The 20,638-nt window shown below is 45.7% G+C and overlaps 1 protein-coding gene across 3 annotated transcripts in view; it reads right to left on the bottom strand.

Annotated features, from left to right (window-relative positions):
• CALN1 (calneuron 1) overlaps window positions 1-20,638 on the bottom strand; it is a 132,079-nt gene that overhangs the window by 72,704 nt on the left and 38,737 nt on the right. The gene's annotated exons all lie outside the window — the stretch shown is intronic.

Below are 20,638 nucleotides of genomic sequence, written 5' to 3'. Positions count from 1 at the left end.
GGGAGCAACTCTGCTAAAATAAACACTAAAGTTCATTTCATAAAGGAGGGGCTGACATAGTTGCAGCTCTCATGTAGCTCATCTACATCGGCTGCTGTCATTGTGTCACTCACCTGCATGCGCTGCCTGCCTCACTTTTAATAGTGTAACACAGCAAAGAGGGGATTTTATTCATTATCATCAACTCTTACCTAATTAACTACAAACACAAGACATCAGCATAGACACTTTGGTAGTATATGCAGAGTCACAGCAGTAGGCTCAGTAGATCATCAAAATATACATATACAACACACGCCATGGACACGATACTCACACAATGCCCACCTCTAAAACTCATTGTCTAGCTAGACTGCAAAATGGAGCTGGTGCCAGATTAAAATTGCATTGAATTTCCCATGGCAATAATGAAGTTGTTTGATAAAATTACTCTGGAAGTATTTCTTACAAATTTTAATCTATTTAGATTCATAAGAAATATAATAGAGAAAAAAACAAAAACAAAAATCAGAACCACCTGACAGCTCTTGGCAGCTTTGCCATCAAACACATAATTAAATTCAAAGTAAATCTAGCCCCTAGTCTACATTCCCAGCACAAAGAAACCAGCTGCAGAAAGAAAAAGGCTCCAGCACTAATCCTTTCCTAACACAACCACCACACAATTCCCTAACAGAGCAAGGGGCAGGCTCAGGGCCATGCCCTGCTGGTTACCTGCCCTGAGCTATTCTTTTCTCCAGGAGGGGACAGCTCAGGCACCCTGTTCAAACAACTGCATAGCTTAATTCAGGAGTTTGCTATGGAAACACCTTAGGGGAGAGAAAGGACCAGGGAAGCATCTTGCTAAGAAAGCAGTGACAAGGGAATAATGTGTCTAAGTCAGTTCAGAGAAAATGTTTTTTTCTCCCAATTTTTTAAAACTTCCTTTCTGTTATATTCCCTCCCCTCTCCCATGAAAGTGGCTTCATTCTCAAAACAGAAAACATGTCGCATGCTGGTTTGTGTCCCAAGCTGTGATGCAGCTTCTGTTTGCAGAGACTCCCTGCATCCGTCTCCAGCTGATCCCACTGCGCTGGACAAAATCTGCCTGTTATCTTGGAGACATTACTACACTAAAACAACATCACCAGAGCTATTAGGAAAGCTGCTGCAAGTTATTCAGGTTGCCAATAGCTCCAGGGGATTTTATAGTGGCCAAAGATAACAAGGAGGAGGGAAATCCCAGCTGTGTTCCTTCCATAGGCTGTATCGTGTGCAGGCTGCCTGTGGATGGGGGACTGTGCCCAAGCACGAGCACACTGGAGGATCCTGGACACAGGGCTGCTGCTTCACAACCCTGTGATGCAATCAAGGAGGTGGGAAAGATGAAGACAGCTACATGCTCTTCATCTCCATCTCAAATTCTCTCCTAGTGTATTTAAGCAACAATGAAGAAGAACAAAAAGGGAGGAAAAATCCCCAGCAGGTCAGCTAGTTTGTTGCTGTAGCACATCAGCTGCTTTCCCTCTTCTATTCCCTCCTATCCTGCTCATCACATACAGAGCACTACACAAACCCCAGAAAGGGACTGTAAGGGCTCTCAAGAGGTTATGCATCCTCTATGATTACCCAAATCCTGGATGAAGCTCACCCTGTCAAGCTAAATTCATATCTTCCTAAGGAAGACTTGAGATGCTCAAACTGACTGAAGGACAACTACATATCTCTACCAGCACCAGTAGTGTGTCCATCCTTACAAATGGTGATAACAGGCCTATATTCAAACAGTTTCAAGACTTCCACAATTTTTTCCAGTTATTTTTGTGATAACATTTACTTTTGTTTGTCCTGTAGCAAGGAGTTCCACGGTTTAATTGCGCAGTATATGATGATCCACTTTCTTTTCAGTTGAAACACCTCCTCCAACTTCCAGCTGACATTTTCTAGCTCTTGATTTGGAACAGACATCAAACAACTGTTCCCTGTTCTCATTCTCCACACCATTCACCCACTTTACACACTTAGATTTACCACATCCTCAGCTGCGATCAGACTGAAAAGCTTTTGTCTAGCTATCACACAACCAGCATCATCTAATCTCTCCTTTCAACTTGGCCTGTTCAAACATTGCTAAACACTCAGTGATCATCAGAAACATCGAGGTTTCACAAAAGCCTTCAGAAGACCAACAGTCTGTTGCTAGCTCTTCTCAGTAGGAGGAAATAAACGTTCAGGCTCTCAGACCATCCCTCTAAATATTCAAGGTGGAAGTTCCAAACTCCCTCATTGCGGTCATCAGCAGTACTGGAAGCAACTGGAACAGGAGCTTCCCCAAGACCAACATAAGCAGGTCACCAGGGCCAGGAGCTTAGTCATATCTGCATACCCAAGACCCATGAGAGGTACAGGCCAGTAAGGTGTACTAGGAGGGACTGGCTCTCCTATTCATAGAAGTCCATATCGGTCTTCAATGTATTCATATGCCCTATTACCTAAGCATCTGAATACCATCACGCTACATGTATTTATGCATCCAAGATGTGATGGGTAATGGTTGTTATCTCCACAGCATGGTCAGCCAAGGCCCTGGGCATGACAGCGGGCAATACCTGGACTCCTAAACTAAACAACAGGCCAGCAGCAGACATCCATCTTGGCCACCTCCAGTGAGAACCAGACCATTTTAACTAACCTCCTGCAGAGGCAGAAGCAGCAGCTTGGACAGTGATGCCTCTGATGCTGTTCAAATCAGCTGATAAAGGCTGGAGTCACCATTTGCAGAATGGCCCTATTACAGAAACAAGGGGATTAGGGAAAGTAGCCTGTAATTGGCAGGATCTGCCTCGTTCCTGCCTCACTCTCCCTGTTTTAATGGAAAAGCTGCAGAAACATTCACACTTAATTATAGCAGAATGTTGTGCATGGGCCCAGCTGCAGGGCTGAGCCAATGTATATCACTTTGGAAAGACATCATTGCGCAATTTCTGTCAAGTAATTAGCGTGCTCCGCAGCACACCAAGCTCAGAGTTTTACTAGCACTAAACAAGGTTAGCAGATTTGTAAACAGCTTGCTATGGAGTAATATTTTTCTGCTCATATCATCTAAAAATATCTTGGGAGAATTTGCTCCAGTACAAATGGCTCTGCTTGAAAGGGTTTAAAACATCAAAAAAAAAAAAAAAAAGCTTATGATAATTCAGAGCAGGTTTTCGCTTTGTTTGCCTGCCTGTCGCTTGCTTTTTGGTTCCTAACTTCAAACAGTTACACAGCCCACAGCTTGGCTTTGCTCAAACACCCAGTTTCACCAGAAATGAAATAAAAAGTATGCTAACACCTAGCTCCATCCCTTCCCCACTTCCTACATGAGCTTCTGCATGGGCAAATTATAGTTTCTTGTTTGTTTTACTGCAGGTCCAAGAGGGAAGGGTTACCAAGGGGTAGCTGCTCTATCACTGGGTGGGAAGGGAGAGCCTCTGCCCCTGAAGAGCTATGGAAGGAGAAGACTCTTGGGGACTCTTCAACAGCTCCATGGCTTCCTAAGTCCTGCATTAAAAATTTAGCTCTTGCCAGGACTTTACAGCATGTGGCATCCATACCCTGGTGAAAGGCATCCTTCTGCTCAATGCCCAGATGGCTCTCCATTGCTATTTCCCAGCAGCTTGTAGATAACCCATTCAGTTTAGAAGCAAAAAGATATTTTACTTCATCTGTTCGATGCTTGGGTTCCCAATGGGAGTCCCCAGGTCTTTTCATCTCACCCTCTGGCAATGAGAAAATCTTGTTTCATGCTCTCTCATTCTCACCCCCATCTGCAGCACAGACTGAAGGTGCTAGCTGGGATTCAGGTGACCAATGCAAAGTCTCCAGGAGTAGATCCTGGCTCCTTGGGTGGGCTGAATCCTCAGCTCCCAACAAAGTTGTAAAGGGGACATGCTCCCAGAGTCAGCAGCTAAACTACCAATTACTGCAAGTGAACAAAGCTGCTGATGACAGTGCAAAGAAATGAACTGTGCCGTGCCTCTGCCTGTCTTGTTAAATCATGATGGTTAACACTGAACCTGAACTTAAATAGGTTCATATGTGTGACAAGTGACCATGTCCTACCCTGGGGCCTCCCGGAGCACCTCAGAGCAGTCATGATCTGCTGGGACAGAGATTTCCACAGAGGGACCCAAGGTTTCAATGGACCACAGCCAAATGACCAGAACATGTGTAATTTGAGCACTTGTAACAGCTTCTGTCTTCCCTTTGCTTGTGCCAGGTTGGGCTATTTTAGCATTTAACTCTGTTGGTTTATTTGGGAAAAAGCAGATCATTGGGAGGTTTGTTATTCCATCCATGCTTATCATTAGGAGGCTGCTAATGAAACTGCAGAGACCTCCTGATGCCCAGGAATGCCAGAAAGCAGAGTACAAAGTGGCATACTTTTTACACTTCATTGGGAAGCTTTATAAATTAATTGGAGTACAAAGTAAGGTCTAATTGATGTTTGTATTGATTGAACTGCTCCAAGTCTTAATTTTGGTTGTACAACTCACTTTAAAATAGAGCCATTTATAATTAAGACAGGATCCGTAATTAATGGAGTTTTATACTCATAAAACTGACTCTCTCATCAGTCTAAATTAAACTCCACATGAAAGTTTGTGCAAATTAAATACAGTAGACACCAAAACTACTTTTTCTGAACTCTTCTCTTTCTTATTAATGTCAAAACAAAATCAAAAAATACTTGGAAATATGAAAAAGTGATGAAAATTCATATTGGAAGTGACAGCAGGGAAGGGTGCAGGGAGCCCTGCAGTGATGCAAGACACCCGTGCCCACTACATACAATCCAAGCATAGACTATGACATCAGAGTCATATTCAACATGTGACAACAGCAAAGCCATGAGCCATTTCCCACATCTCAGTCAGGAAATTTATATATTGTCCCTCTTGGACAATTGTGTCAAGTTGTAACACAAACCTGCTTTTAAAAGTCTTTTGTTCCAACAGAGTCACATGAGGCCACCAAGCACAGGGGTCTTACCGGGGGAGGTCTCCCTTGCCTTCACATGCCAGTGGTTATTTAAAACAAGGGTGGCAATGTGCCTGGCCATTCCCCCAAAGCCTCCCCAAGTGCTGAAGCTGTTAATGAAACTCTCCAGTTCTGGTAAGTGTGGTTGACCAGATGATGCTTTCCAACTTGATCTCATCGGAAATTTTTACAGCCATCAACCACAATATTTACAAAGAACCAACAATTTTGGGCTTGTGGCAAGAAAATAAATCATCTTGGACATATGTACATAGATAAAAGTTCCCCAATAAATCTGTTTTCCATGTGTGAGTCTGCCTCATCCTTATCTAGGTAATTAGCTATTCCCTTCTTTAAAGGCTCCCATTTAATTGGGGTTGTTGTTCATAGTGGAATATCACTTCCTTTACCCAAAAGGACTACTACTATTTTTGGGCTTGGTTTTTTTTCTGGCTGCCACATTCTGGTTTTCCCACTAAAATTAAAAAGTCACTGCAGCCCTCACCAAGTATTTATGTCTTGATTCCTACACACGTCCCTGAGCTGACATCCATAAAAGCTTGTCACAGCCATCCAGCATTTGCCACATAGCTTCAAACTGAACTTGAAGCTCAAGGCCCCTCAAAAGCTACTGTAAAGAGCTACATGTGCTGACTTGATCTCTGGTAGCTTCTAAGGGTCATCCTCATGCTTTAGAAATGCCCATCTCTCTAGTAGGCGTTAGAGAAGTCTCAATCAGCTCTCCAGGTGAGCGAACGAATCATAGCCATTGCACACAGCTATGAACCACACCAGGGTTTCTCCCCTGCCTTTGGGTAAGGCTTGTGTTAGCCTTCTGAATGGCCACAGCCAGGCCCTGCTCCCACCAAGTTCACAAGAAGCTGAAACCATCATTAGCCCAAGCAGAGCTGAGTCCACAATAGAGGCACAGAAAGTGGACAGGAAGAAAATGTCAAAGCTGGCATCAAAATAATTTGTTTAATTCCTTTTAGAGCTAAACCAGCCAGCCTCATGGCTCTCCTGCCTCAGAGTTTCTTTTTAGTCCATTCTATGCATTTGTGTTGCTCCCATCCCGTCAAAGCCTCAGAGGCCTCAAGAACAACTGCTGGAAGAGCTAAGTGGGAATGCAGAAAGTTGATTACTAATGAACCACATAAATTATCATACTGGTAATTTCCCAGAGGACTAAGGTTCAAAAAAGCCTCTTTTTTCCCCACCATCAATTCTCAGTCAGAACATCCACTCCAGCCTTGGGTCAGCCTTTTGAAGTAGGCTTGGGTGCATTACAACTGGGATGGGGTCAGTTTTGTGCCATCAAGAACTGACATATCCTTACCAGCTAGGAGATTTCAGTATTACCTGTGCTTATATGTACTGATGGACACATGCAGCTAGGAGGAGGGCATCAACCCTTTTTCCTCCCAAGAAACACCTTATAGATGGCTTCTGCATGCAGACAAGCAATTAGGAAATTCAGCGATGTGCGCTGTTTGGCTTTAAACATTGTTCTGATAGAGAAACACACACTACCAACCAAGGCCAAAAGTTAACAGAGGAGCTTTTTATTTGCCTTTACACTTAAGTGTTTAAGTTTAAGTGTTTAACATTTATGTTTAAGTGTTCAAGGCCCATTTCCCTTAATGGGCCTTAACACTGTGATTCCAACCCTGAATTTGTCTTATGCTGTAAAGCAGCCTGGAAAGCCTTAGAAAGCACAATAACTGCACAAAATACCTGAAAACAGCAGCTTCAGGCTCTGTTATTGCAAATAAATGAAACAGAAACAACACCCACTGCACTGTGGAGTCAGCAGTTTCCCCCAGCAAAATCCTTTCATGCCATAGCAACACACACAAGGTGTCCATCAGGCTCATGTAATCCAGCCAAGAGCCTTGACTCACTGCACTGTTTTACAAATACAGTAAAATTAACCTGCGGGAAAGTTCTTCCAATCACTTGCTCAAAAACAAATAAAATCTCTAAAACCCTGGAAAAGCTAACAATAAACAGCTTTTTTAAGTGAAAGGCTGCTCATCTAATCCAATACCCTTCTGCGTTTACTCTAGAATCACAGACTGGTTTTGTTTGGAAAGGACCTTAAGATCACCCAGTTTAAAACCCTGCCACTTGCAGGGACACCTTCCACTAGGGCAGGTTGCTCCAAGCCCCTGTGTCCAACCTGGCCTTGAACACTGCCAGGGATGGGGCAGCCACAGCTTCTCTGGGCACCCTGTGCCAGCGCCTCAGCACCCTCACAGGGAATAAATTCTGCATTGTATCTAACCTGAACTTCCCGCTTCAAGTTTGACCCCATCACCCCTTGTCCTATCACTACTGTCCCTGATGAAGAGTCTCTCTCCAGCATCCTTGTAGCCCCCTTCAGACACTGGAAGCTGCTCTGAGGTCTTAACGCAGCTCCTCCTCTCCAGCCTGAACAGCCCCAACTTTCTCAGCCTGTCTCCATACGTAAGGTGTTCCAGCCCCTGATCATCTTTGTGACCTCCTCTGGAATTGCATCCATCAAATGTATGTCTCTCCAGTTTAGAGACAATTATGTGACCTTCTCCCCCTAAAGAGACATATAAGCCTTATCCTTATTGGTAGGAGTTACAGAAACCAAACCCCATCTCCTCTTTGCTATTACCAGAGCAAGAAGAAAAAAAAAAAAAGGGCAGGCAGAAAAGAAACTGGTGGACCTCAGTGCAGGACAGCAGGAGAGCCTGAGGCCAGCCAGAACCTTCCTCCAGAGCCCTGTATTTAACCAGGCTCTTTATTTGCTTTGCTTCCATTTCCTCAGCTCACATATTGCAACCTTTATTGTGAAAAATGAAAGCAAAAAGGAAAGAAAACCCCGAAGATGTGGAATATAATGAAATAAAGCTATTGAGAAACAACCCTGGAAGGCAACTGGAATGAACTCTGAAGAAGTCATTAGGTACTTAACCCCTTACACAGACCCAAAATGGAGTGGGCAGTGGGAAACTGCCCCCCCCCTTTTTTTTTTTGTATCTCAATCCAAACCAAACCTTGCCTCATTTTTACTGCTCAGAAGCACCACTGTACTGAACTACCCCTTCCTCATGGGATCCCCAGCTGACCAGGCTCAGCTCATGGGAGCTCATCAGCAAAGCAATTGAGTGGTCTCACTTCTGAGACCCTGTGTATGACAAATGCATTGAAAGAGTAAGACCCCAAGGACAGGAAGTCTCAAGATGACCCAGCCATGATGCCACCAGTTTTGAGGACACTGGAAGTCCTTGCCCAAACCTTCTTCTCACCCCACCACAACACCTTGCCATTGACTTGGCTGGAGAAGAAACATCACAAGGCAATTTGTCTCCTGAAGTGCTTTCACCTAAAACACAGATTCAGCCTCTCTGAAACACTTCATCAGCTCACAGCAGCTGCACAAGGTGTGTGTCCAGGCTCCTGCTGAAAGAAAATGTTTTGCTTTGACTCTTTTAATGGAAGTATGTAACTTGGCGAGCCAAACCCTACAACTTTGCCACACCTTCCGAGAAGAAATAAAGGCCCAAAAGCTCAGACTTTAAATGAAATACTTTGTTTTGGATCAGATGAGATTTTTTTTCCCCAGCTTCTAATTCATGAAGGGAAAAAAAAATGCAAAACCAAAAATGTGCTGATTTGGGTCAAATTTAAATGGATCCCCCTTCTTGTTTCTTCTTTTACATTTCAACTGCTGACGAACTGAAAAATCCTGTATTTGCACAGCTGAGTTCGGGAGGCAATGCCTGTCCTAGGGCCCTGAACTCTCATGGCTATTGTATCCTGGCTGCATCAAAAGCAGCATGCCCAGCAGGTCAAAGGAGGTGATCCTGCCCCTCTACTCTGCTCTCATGAGACCTCACTTGGAGTATTGTGTGCAGTTCTGGTGTCCTCAACATAAAAAGGACATGGAACTGTTAGAACAAGTCCAGAGGAGGGCCATGAGGATGATCAGGGGACTGGAGCACCTCCCATATGAAGACAGGCTGAGAAAGTTGGGGCTGTTCAGCCTGGAGAAGGCTGCATGGAGACCTCATAGCAGCCTTCCAGTATCTGAAGGGGGCCTATAGGGATGCTGGGGAGGGACTCTTCATTAGGGACTGTAGTGATAGGACAAGGGGTTAAAACTTAAACAGGGGAAGTTTAGACTGGATATAAGGAGAAAGTTCTTTACTGTAAGGGTGGTGAGGCACTGGAATGGGTTGCCCAAGGAAGCTGTGAATGCTCCATCCCTGGCGGTGTTCAAGGCCAGGTTGGACAAGGCCTTGGGTGACATGGTTTAGTGTGAGGTGTCCCTGCCCATGTGTCCTGGGTTCAGCAGTAGCAGTCATTTTTCTCCTTCTTGGTAGCTGGTGCAGTGCTGTGTTTTGACTTTCAGCTGGGAACAGAGCTGATAACAATGATGTTTTGGTTTGGCCAAGGACTTTGTGAGCCTCATGCTCTGCCAGGGAGGAGGGGAAGCCGGGAGGAAGCAGAGACAGGACACCTGACCCAAACTGACCAAAGAGGTATTCCATACCACAGCACGTCATGCCCTGGATGTAATGGAGAGGGAGCCGGAAGGGCTAGGACTGGAGGGTTGGAGGAGGTATCGGTCGGTGCTTGGTCGGGCTGGGAGGGGCGAGTTATCGGTCGCCTGGTGATGGGGTGTTGTATTCTCTTCCCTTGTTATTTCCTTTATCATTACTATTATTGGTGGTAGCAGTAGTGATTTGTGTTATACCTTAGTTACTAAACTGTTCTTATCTCAACCCGTGAGAGTTGCATTCTTTCTGATTCTCCTCTCCGTCCCTCCAGGAGTAGGGGAGGGCAAGAAGAGGGGGGGATTGGGTGAACAAGCTGTCTGGCTGGGGTTAAACCAGGACACCATGGCAGGGGGATTGGAACTGGATGATCTTAAGGTCCTTTCCAACCCTAACTATTCTATGGTTAGACCCAGACTCAGTTCCTACAGTTTGTGCAACCAGGAACAACGTTCCCTCTGGTGCTTTTAGGGAGGGAAACCTGAGCTCATCGCACGTGCACCTCCCGGAGGGCCAAAGTGGTTTCAGCAGTATCCTCCAACTCTCTATTTCCTCATTTTCCCTTTTGCAACACTGAAATCCAATTTACAAAGCAGTGACAAGCTGCATTTAAGTACTTGTGATGGACATTTCATCCATCAGACACATTGGCAAACACAGTTTCGCATTTCAAAGGCAGAAATTACTGTGTCCCTGCAAAGCACAATTTACTCCTTATGTGCAAACACGAAGAACTGCTGAGGAAAAAAAAATGCTTCAAATCTTCTTTACCTCCAGGAAGTAAGAGCAATTACAATCAGTTACGCAGCCATGTTTCTTCCCCCCACTCCATCCAAACCTATTCAGAAAATCTCATGCCCTGGATTAGATTTAGTTGAAAGAAAAGTAATGAGATTTGTGTTTCTTAACAAATTAAATAGAAATTGCCCAAAAGAATAATCCTAAAATACAAAATACTGCCTCATCCCACATGTTGCTAATAGGCTTGTGTGCTAATGGCTTATTTAGAAAGAGGAGCTTTTCTTAAATGACATGCTAATGATGTGCATTCAGGAACATCAGACATAAATATCTTTTACTACCAAGACTTCAGGTTTTTTTCTTGGTTGGTTTGTTTGTGTGGGTTTTTTATGGAATTCTTATCAAAATAAAGGAAACATTTTAAGAGACTTTGTGCTGTTCCACAATACTGAAGATGGAAAATTCCAAATTCTATGAATTTCTGAAAGTTGGCTGTCTGCTACATCCCAGCTCCAGGAACGGGTGGGATTTAGCAATCCACCACTTATCAAATCCATTCAAATTCCAGAGGTGTGTTTGGTCCTATCTATTTTTCCTTATATTGAATGTGAAAGCCTGGACTTTGTGTACTGGAGGACACTAAGGCTCGTGATCCCATGTCAGGACTCATTAAGAGTGTTGCCTCATGTGGTGCTCACATGAGTCCTGCCACTGGTCCCACCATCACCACACAATCCCTCTCTTCCTGTCCTGTCAGCTGGACCCAGAGTGCAACAGTCATTCAGTGAGGAGATAAACAGGAGGCCAAGGCAGACAGCAAGGTCCTGACTCAGCTCATCCTCCACAAACCCACACAGTAGAAGGACCATGGTGGCCCAGACAGTCCTTAGCTGAGCCCTCTCTGCTGCACTGGGAGCACAGCCTTGCATGGAGCAGCATCACCCAGCCACTTGGGAGGTGCAAGACCTTGGGCTGACCTTAGTCTGCAAAAAACCCAACATAGTTTTAACTCATTTCATTTGGAGAGTGAAAACTCTGAGCCAGATTGGCACCAGCCTTTGTAACTGCAGTGATTTCAGTCCTTGCACCCTCACTGCAGTGGCGGCCCTGGCACGGAAGGCTCCCAAAGCGTTTTATGAACTGCCTCTCTATACCTGGCACTGATGAGCTTTGCTGCATGCCCTGTGCTCCTGGACATGTCCTTGACATCAAATGTCAGAGCAGAAAGCAAAGGTTGTTGAGCTCAGGAGCATCACTGTACCTGCACAGTCCTCGCTGCAGACCTGCACAGCACCTACCTCCTCAGAGCATCACGGTCACCCTTGGAGATTTTCACTGCTTTGCTTTCACACAAGGCAGGAGCTAAGTCTGACTTCAAAGGGTTTGCACTGATCCTCTTTGATGTCGCCAAAGCCAGTCAAGCTGAAAAAGCAGTGCTCCCCCACAGGGCTCCTGCTCCATTCCCCTGTACCCGTCTGGCTGTGGCCTCAGGGTCCCGTGGAAGCTGGTCATGGCTCTGGCTGCCAGCACATTTAGCTCTGGGAACAGCAAATACAACATGGATGCTGCTCATCCTCTCATTTCATCTCTGGCTCCAAATTCTGCCCTCTGCCCCTTTCACTCCCTCTCACCCAGCACCCATCCTGTCCCCTCCTGTTGCAGTACAGCCTCCCATGCTGCCTTCTGATCCTCTCCTCTTTTCTTCCTCTGCTCTGACTTTTTGGGAAACTACCCAGAGCAAATCCTGGGAGAGAACATTCTTACACAGCTCATTCAATAAGCCTGGCTTTTGCACCCATTTCACATCTCAGGAAGGGCTGAGATGGTCTCAGGACCCACAACTGGACAAGGAAAACTGGGGAACAGAGACTTTCAGCCAGGGGAAGAAGACGGCCAGGTCTGTTTGATTAATTCCCTGCATTACTGTTGCCTACCTCCATCACTGGCATCCTGCAAAGAGGCTTTTTGCTTTGCCAAGCCACTGGCCTCACCATCAGAAAGATAAATTCATTTTTCTCTTAAGCAGGGGCAAGACGACAGGGACCACAAGCACTGTCAGCGGAGCAGGCCAGAGCAGGTTCATGAAGAGCAGCTGGGGGTGATGGCTGCTGCCCAGGTGCACAGCAGGCCCAGGATGCTGTTGGGTACCAGTGAGCAGATGCCCAAACGGCCAAACCAAGGGCAAGGAGCACTGACCTTGACTTTGCATTGCTTTGGATGGCATTTGGAAAAATATCAGTTCAAATAAGCCAGGAAACCCTCTCTGCATCACTGAGTTTTTCTCCCTGTCATTTCTGCAGCAGCATTGTGCCAAGACAGTATCCTCTGTGCCAGCTCCCTCCCATATCACCAACAGGCTGTAACCAGAGGCACAGTGGCAGTGGAATGGGGAGTCAAAGCAAAGCCGTTGTTCATGCGGAGCAAGATCCACAGATGATGCTTGACCCAGAGGTCCTGAAGCACCCCAAGCAGTGGTAGATATATTGCCCTCCTCCCCCTTCATAAGTATCACTGCTGCTGGGTAAACTGAGGCACACAAAGATCAGTGGTACCCAGACTATCCCAGTGAAGAGCTACAAGTAAATACCTGGACTCCAGCTTCTGCTTCTGTGTATCTAACCCCTGAGGCACATTAGTTAGGGTGCAAAACTCTTTCTGAATGTTCCTCTATAGACAGCCTCTAGATGCAGTGCAGAACAGAGGCCTTTTGCAAATGTCTGCACTTTGGTGAGGTACCTGCCCCAGTGCAGGCAAGGGAATCGATTCAGGTTTGCTGATGGTTTGCTATGACTTGATTAAAGCTGATGTGCTGAAATACAGAGTGAACTAATGCAGCCTGGATGAAATTTCAGTCTCCACAAATTCAAGAGACACCTGAGAGTCCACAGCATCACAACCACGAAAAGGGCCCGTGTACAGCATGCAGAGCATCATGATAACCTCAAAATCCTTAAGTATTAAAGTATTATCATGGTAATTAAAGAAGAGACTTGCAAAGCCTCATGCTGACTAACTAAGACACTGTCTGTGCAACCAGATACTGGCAGTGCTCATGAAACCCTCAGGTCCATCCTGCTCCTGCACTTTGCAACCGTTCAGGCCAGCACTTGGGTCCTCTCACTCAGGTCTGTGCTGCTGGGATTCACTGACATGCTGAGCCATTCATCTTTCAACTCACTTTAACAGCAGCTTGTTCAGGCCTTTTTCAAGGCACTCATCAGCCCCAAGCCCAGAACCAACAAGGAGGTTGCAGGAAAGGAAATAAGTAGTGACCCATTCAGTGCCATGGACAGGATGTCTAAGGTCTCCCTTTGCCAGGGGAAGATGCTCTGAACAGACTGACTACATCCCAAACGAGCTCACTGGGAGCTGGATCAACACGCAAAGGTGTGCTGGGAACTGGCCACTTGGCTGGCTGTGCAGACAGTGTACAGCATACAACCACCCCGCTGTATCCACAGCTCTCGTGTGCCTTCATCTGGAAAATAGGGGAGACAGAAACATTTAGCCTCCTTTGTTTCCAGTCCCAGGGTGTGTGCCACATCCTTATGGGTCTGGGCTGCAGTGACTCTACCCTGGCCACTCTTCCCCCATGCACAGCTAAAAGCCACTGCCAAGGAAGTACATTTCCAGAGCAGTAAGGCAAGCATGAGACCCCTGAGTCCACAAAGAAACACCCATTAGAACGGGAGTGACTTGCTAAAGCCTGGGTTTTAAGGCAAGGGATTGAAGGGACTTGTAAAACAAATGATCCAGTCTAGAAGCCTGCATAAAAAATTAAAAATCCATATTAAAATTTGTATAAATGTGTCACAGCAAGATTTAATGCCTTTTAAAGCATGTTTAGCTCTTGATCTGAATTTGCTCTGTTCCCATGGCCTGAGGCAACGCAGGCAGTGAGTTATCAGCTCCCTCCACTGAAAGCCCAAGAGCCCAGCTCACAAGCAGCTGGGCAGCATCTGAAAGGGCTGCAAGGACCATGGGTCAGGCAGGATTCATGGCATGGCAGGGAGCACCAGGGCCTCAGCAGCATCTCTGCAGTGAGAGACAAACCCAGCAGATTTGGAAGGAGCTGGGTGAAGACACAGTCTGCATCCATCTCCCCAAAACTATCTTCTTCCAGCTCATAGAGTCTCCTCTACTGAAACAAGCCAGAAACCCTCAAGCCTCAGACCAAGGATATCTGCATATCCACCACGAGTAAATCGCTTGCCAGCCGGTTCCTATAACTATGTCAGCATAGCTGGAGCTCAAACAATCTCTTTAATTGTTGTCCAGATGGTGTCCCTGTAATTCTAATTTGTTGGCAGCCAATCTCATTTTATTTATACTCTCTCGCTGTAAGGACTCTTTCCTCAGAGACAATGCTGTTGCCTGTTCTCGTATCTGGGGGCACTGAGTCCAGGTGACACATCTCCCTTGGCAGGGGGGGGATGAACAGAGTTCTGTAAGCCATCCCAAGGCTGCACCCAAAACCCCATTTGTCTTCTTGGGTAATTAACCTGCCAAAGTACTGATGCCTTGTGTAGGGCTTGGGCTGTAATGCATTGGAGGATGGAAATACTTGATGTTCTGGAGGTTTTCTCCCCCGTTGATAGCTTTCTGCCACCTTCCTGCTAAGGATCTCTGGTGCTGGAGAAAACCCACTGCTCACCTTCAAGGCTTACTGGTGCCTAAGTCAATGCAGTAGCTAAAACCCTCAAGACATGGTCTTACTCCCTGGTGAAGCCCAGAGGTGCCAGACCTTCCTGTGCTAGCCTCTTTGGGAGTCCATACAGTATCTTTGCCTGTTTGGGGTAGGAAGTGCTACTAAATTCAGCTTCCCAAAGCCAGGGCAGGGGAACTGAGACCATTCTAATGCACTGCAGTGGAGCAGGATCCTCGAATCTGCCAGCTGCGCCAGTCAATGCTGATAATGAAGGATACTGCTGATGCTGGGGCACACCATAGTGAACTACAACTGCACATCTCTGCCCCAGTGAATCCCATTGAACATCATGAGGGCTGAGCCAGCACGCAGCCTGGGACAGGAAGCCACAATTTCTCCATCAACAGCTCCACTCCTCCACTGGCCATGCACAGCCTGGAGTAAATGTGCAACTTACAATAAAACAGTGCTTTGCAGAATATTAATACTGCACTCATTTTTAGCATTTTAAATGGAGACTGAAACTACCGAGTCCCAAGGAAACCCACACTGTAATTAAAACACATAACTGGAAAATGAGCAAGAGCTCAGCAGAACTGAGGATACAGATGCTTTTGTCCACAAAAGATTTGCGATGCCACAGTTTTATATTCAGAGACATGAAACACTAATAAAGCCCAACATAAGACAGAAATTATTCCATTTCCAGCCATCATCACTCACAGCACAGACACTGTTGATAAATCTCTCTTTAAAAAAGAACTCTGCAAAAGAGAAAATGAGCTTTATACAGTTTCATTCACTTAATTAACACGCTGCTTGCATGGACTTGGAGACCCATGCACAAATCCAGAGCACCCTGGGGTGGCTCTACCTCAGCTCATGCATCAGACCTTGCTATGTCTCCTAAGAGAATACCATTGCAACTCCTTCCTCACCACTAGGATGCTCTTTCATCTTTGTTTGTCTTTCCTCTTTTCCAAATGTTTTTTTTCCTTCCCATGGACAAAAAGCCGAGCGGAGCAGACGCAGCCTGTTGCTGTTACATGAGTCAGTCAAGTGACTAATGACTCTCCCCCCTGGGTTTCCCTTCTGGAGCACATTACTTCTCCAAAACACTGTTTGATCTCACCTGAGACATCAAAGATAATCAGCCTGAGCTGCCGACACGGCTCAGGCAGCTGGCTGTTGAAGCTGGAGGGAATCTGCCTGCCCCTCTGCCTCCTGTGCCCATCAGCAGGAGCAAAATCTCTGCTAGCAATCAAACAGACCTGGAGAAAAATCAACACTTGGAGAGAGACATGAGGAGCTGCACAGCCCTGACTCTCCTGCAAGCAGGGGACTCTGATAACACTGGATCAGACACAATCCTTGTGGGTAACAGGGTTTCTGCTGAATAAAAAGTCCCAAATGAGACTGCACGGTGACAGCATCATGGTCACTGCCTTCCCAGGACTTACAACATCCAAGGACCATCATATCAGACACGCACAAGAGGGTAAACACCCCTGATTTGGGCATTATTTTCAGAGGCAGGGCCAGGATGGCATAGCTGTGTTTGTGATGTGGGGCTATCTTACCTGACATCCCCTGCAGCAGGGACCCAGCATGTCATCAGCCCTATGACTGACCACCTCACTGTGCTGCTGGGACTCCAGAACTGCCTGCAGCCCCAACATACCTTAAGCCACTTGGCATTGCCTGAGTTATTGGCATGCCAGAGACAACTGTTAGTTTAAAATCCATATGGGCATCATTTAACCGTGCCGTTTGAATTACTTCAGGAGCTGTTTCCCAGTATACGCTGAAGCTGCTCATGGTTGACTTTTACACAGGAGCCCAGGGAAGAGTGACCCAGTTAAGGGCTTCTGCAGGTGACAAAGGGGGTGGTTGCTGGGAAAAAGCAGGAAAGAGGTACACATCCTGCAATGGGGTGTGTATAATCTATAACAGTAGAAAAGTCCCCAGATTCCTGCCTTGAAGTCCATTGCACCCCAAGCTCCCACAGGCAGCAGTTTTGCCCCCATTTCATGTGTTGCTCTGCTGACATCTCCAGTTTAGGCAGGCAAAACAATGACATTTCCACTCTGGATCTCAACCTTAAGGACTGCATCGAGCAGGCTAGGCTGATGTCTGCCATCACAAAAAAACCCAGCTCCCAGCCTAAAAAAAGCCTTGTAGATACCACAGACCCCACCTAGGGCAGGGCTATGGGGTCTAAGGCACCAGATGCCAATAGCTGTCCTGCTGCCATACAGCAACTTTCCCTCCTGCATGGGCCCTGCTGATTTCAAAGGAATCTGGGTCAGGTAAGGATGTATCAGGATGTCTTTCTGGACAAATAGCTGCTGCTGTGGTTCACATTTGAGTTTTCTCTGCAAGGCACTGAGTAGCACACATTTCACAGGCACTTTCTGAAAAGCCTACTTAAAATGCATGTGCCTCCCTTCAGGTGATATTTGTCAGATTCCTACTATGGAAATGTTTTTACCTCCTGACAATACCCTTTAGATAGAGCCTATGGAGGTGGATGACTCAAGCTTGACATGATTATTTCCATCCACCATTTTTTATTAAAAATACTCCTAGCTGTTCATAATGTGAATACAGAAGCTGGTTTTAAAAGGGATATGGAAACCACAGAGTATGCACAAACTGTGCCACAATTTTATGCCAACCAACAATAGCTAGAAAATCTATATGTAAAACAGTTCCTCCCAGCCTTAATTTATAATCCCATGCATAGAAACCACTAAGCATATGGCAATAACATCCATTTGAGACCCTGCTGTAGTTTATGGTCCCCAAGAGACAGGTTATGGATGGCCTGCCACTTTCAACTCCGTCATTTACTTGATGTTACAAAGCTAAGTATCACCTAATATAGCTTTCTGCAAGTTAATTCCCTCTGTGACAGTGACAGCTTCTAAAAAGCCTCACGCTACTACAGAACTGCAAATAGCAAACACCGCTGCTAGGAACAGACAAGCCATCAGCAGAGTGACCTGCTATCTCTCCAGCCTCTTTCCTTGCTGCCAGCATAGTATTTAAAGCGGTGTTAAAGTCGACAGATGGCTGATGCAAGTCAGAAAAGTTTTTATAGGAGGGAAAAATAACTGGTTGCAGAAGAGGCAGAGCAGCAACCTGAGCTCTCAGTGGTGCATGTGCATCTGAAAACCTGCACTGCTTTCCCCAAAGCAGGCATTTGTTGGGGCCTTAAATGCAGAGGAGCATCATAGAAAATTCCCACTGACTTCTCCAGCTTCAAACCTTTAATAATTTAATGTGTGTGACTGGAATTTCTCAATAGGCTGGAACTCCCCTGGGACAAAAATCTCATCAAAAAAGAAACCAAGGAGAATTTGGCATCTCTCTCCCAGCCTGTAAGATTAAATGCAAGTACGTTATTGGCATTGAGCTATTACAGCTTGATATAGCCACAAAGCTCCCATACACTGACATTAACTTCTCAAGAAAGAACATTTTGTTACTCATTCTGAGCTATTTTATGCTTAAAGGCATAAAGCCCGTTTCTGGTTTGGGTAGGTAACAGTTGTACTGTCACCAATTACCAGCATACCTAGTCAGTGATCATGTATTAGCGATGAAACACAGTAAATAGTGACTACTGACCTAATATTACATACAATTTCCAGTGGCTAGGCTGTACTTTGGTAGCCAGCAAAGAGAAAAACATCTCCAGCTTCTTCTGCTGCTCTGGCTCTAGCAGACACGAATCAATTTGGTACCACTTGTGTGTTTACAGGTGAAAAAAAAAAATGGTCTGAGGTTGAGCTTTTCTCTGCTAGGCTTAGAACTGGGGCATATCTTCATGGCAAAGACATAAAGCTCTCGAAAATAGGTTTTTGTAAAGCAAAAGGCTGTCAGGAAAAGAAAAAAAAAAAGACTAAATTCTAACAAGAAGCCTGTGCTTAACAGCCAGAGAATAAATGGATGATTAGTTAAAGAGCTCTAACCATGCTCCTGAAGAACGAGGGGGATACTCTGTGAACAGAGATGAATGAACTCTGCTGCTCTCCAGTTCAATAGCACAGTTATAATGGGGCACTGACCACATTAAATGGATGCAGCACTCACATTAACAGTGACTCGGCTGCTGCCTTCTCAAAAGGCAACTCTTCTACACCACATTCATTTCATTTGCTATTAATTGAGGAAATGATGCACAGCCTCTCAAGTACTGGTTTCTCCTTGGGGAAGGCGGGTCTGGCCATGGGGCTGTGCTCTGCTCTCTCCAATAGCTCCTACCCTGGAGGTGCCAGTGGGAAAGCAATTCCAAGAGGACTTGTGAAGCTTGCAGACTGCCCTATGTGGTTGGCAACAGGGAGACGTGGGAAGGATGGAAATGAGACTGGGCTTCCTTCCCGTGCCCAGCCATGGACCATTTCCATGCAAACAGCAGGGGCACAAATCAAGGACAAGTTTCCCTCATGTGCTGGGATGGCCCTGACAGTGGGTTGCAGCCCTGATGCCACTTAAATCGGCCCTTGACAGTTGCCTGCAAATCTCAAAGGCAATTGCAGCAGACATGCTCAAATCAGGGTAGGCACAGCAGAAAACACCTTCTTCTCATTTGAAATAAACTGCAAGACTTCATCCAACATTCTCCTGTCTGCGGAGCCAACCCCTGTCATCCTGAATAGGAACAGCAACTGATCTTCACCTTGCAATGTAGTTTGTCGTCTATAGGATGCACAGAAGCTAACCCAGTTCAGCACTGATCAAAAACATAAAACTTCAAGCAAAGCACTTGTAACCCAGTAGAGGAGCCCAGAAGATGCCTCTGATATACTTGTATTCCTGGGGTCTTAACTAAGCTGCACTGAAAGTGGTTTCTCACATTTCATCTCTCACCTGAACTGCACCTCAGCATATACTCATTGGGAAGAAGAAAAGCAGTTACAAATACCCAGAAAACACTGTTTGTACTAAAGGTAAGTTAATGTAACACAAAGACAAATCCCAAAGCTCTGAGCTGACAAGGCTTGAAAACTAAGGTCTGCTTTATCAAAGCACAGGTGAAAAGAGAGAGGGTGAGCAGAAACGTTGGCCTTCCTTTTTGCCAAAATGCCTCCAACATGTCCTGGAAGGTTTATTTCCACCTTGCACCATTCCCTTGCTCATTCCTCCTCAAATTCTCAATAGATATGATTATGATCATGGCTTGTACCAAATGCCCACTGGGAAGCAAACCAAGAGCTTCAATTTGTTCCACAGCTCTCAAAGACCAGCTGTCAACAGTATTAACTTTAGCTTAGAAGTGCCCCTAGTGAGCCACAAATTGCCTATGAAAGAGACCTTCCCTCCACAAACCAGACTGGGAGTCTACCTGGCCTCACATCATGTCTGCTGAGCAGAAGGGATTAGCAGCAACTAGCTTCCAGGGAGGAAACGATGGGATCATACAGACAGCAGATGTGGACAACCTTCCTGATAGCCTTTGCCAGCCTGAGGTCTGTGCTCCCAGTCACTAACCTTGAAAAGGGAGTTTGAAAGCTCTTTCCAGCTTCTTAAGCCAGAAGCCACCTCTGTGCATCTTGTTATATTGAAGCACAGAGAGAAACCTTACTTTTGAAAGGCCACAAAGCAGATGAGAAGACCTGACAGGAAGACACATTCGGCTCTGCAGGTTCCCAGGAAAGGCTAAAGAGAGACATCTTTATAAAAAAGATATTAACCTGACTCTGACAGAGTTTTG

Source organism: Neopsephotus bourkii, unplaced genomic scaffold, assembly GCF_033783945.1.
Source record: "Neopsephotus bourkii isolate Nb327-2 ecotype Australia unplaced genomic scaffold, CSIRO-AGI_Nbou_v1 NB_1154, whole genome shotgun sequence".
Taxonomy (NCBI): domain Eukaryota; kingdom Metazoa; phylum Chordata; class Aves; order Psittaciformes; family Psittacidae; genus Neopsephotus; species Neopsephotus bourkii.
Note: the sequence above shows the minus strand (reverse complement) of the source record. Positions and strands in the feature narration are given on the sequence as shown.